The sequence below is a fragment of the Oncorhynchus nerka genome, linkage group LG18 (genome assembly GCF_034236695.1).
Source record: "Oncorhynchus nerka isolate Pitt River linkage group LG18, Oner_Uvic_2.0, whole genome shotgun sequence".
NCBI lineage: Eukaryota > Metazoa > Chordata > Actinopteri > Salmoniformes > Salmonidae > Oncorhynchus > Oncorhynchus nerka.
The window spans coordinates 16,568,034-16,568,916 of record NC_088413.1 but is presented as its reverse complement, the minus strand read 5'-3'; positions in this window follow the sequence as shown (position 1 = coordinate 16,568,916).

Sequence of the window (883 nt, the reverse complement as noted above, 5' to 3'; positions counted from 1 at the left end):
AAGGACTAGCTTTAGCCTACACATAGAACTGAGAGTCATGATCAAGGACTAGCTTTAGCCTACACATAGAACTGAGAGTCATGATCAAGGACTAGCTTTAGCCTACACATAGAACTGAGAGTCATGATCAAGGACTAGCTTTAAGGGACTAGCTACACATAGAACTGAGAGTCATGATCAAGGACTAGCTTTAGCCTACACATAGAACTGAGAGTCATGATCAAGGACTAGCTTTAGCCTACACATAGAACTGAGAGTCATGATCAAGGACTAGCTTTAGCCTACACATAGAACTGAGAGTCATGATCAAGGACTAGCTTTAGCCTACACATAGAACTGAGAGTCATGATCAAGGACTAGCTTTAGCCTACACATAGAACTGAGAGTCATGATCAAGGACTAGCTTTAGCCTACACATAGAACTGAGAGTCATGATCAAGGACTAGCTTTAGCCTACACATAGAACTGAGAGTCATGATCAAGGACTAGCTTTAGCCTACACATAGAACTGAGAGTCATGATCAAGGACTAGCTTTAGCCTACACAGAACTGAGAGTCATGATCAAGGACTAGCTTTAGCTACACATAGAACTGAGAGTCATGATCAAGGACTAGCTTTAGCCTAGAACTGAGACATGATAGAACTGAGAGTCATGATCAAGGACTAGCTTTAGCCTACACATAGAACTGAGAGTCATGATCAAGGACTAGCTTTAGCCTACACATAGAACTGAGAGTCATGATCAAGGACTAGCTTTAGCCTACACATAGAACTGAGAGTCATGATCAAGGACTAGCTTTAGCCTACACATAGAACTGAGAGTCATGATCAAGGACTAGCTTTAGCCTACACATAGAACTGAGAGTCATGATCAAGGACTAG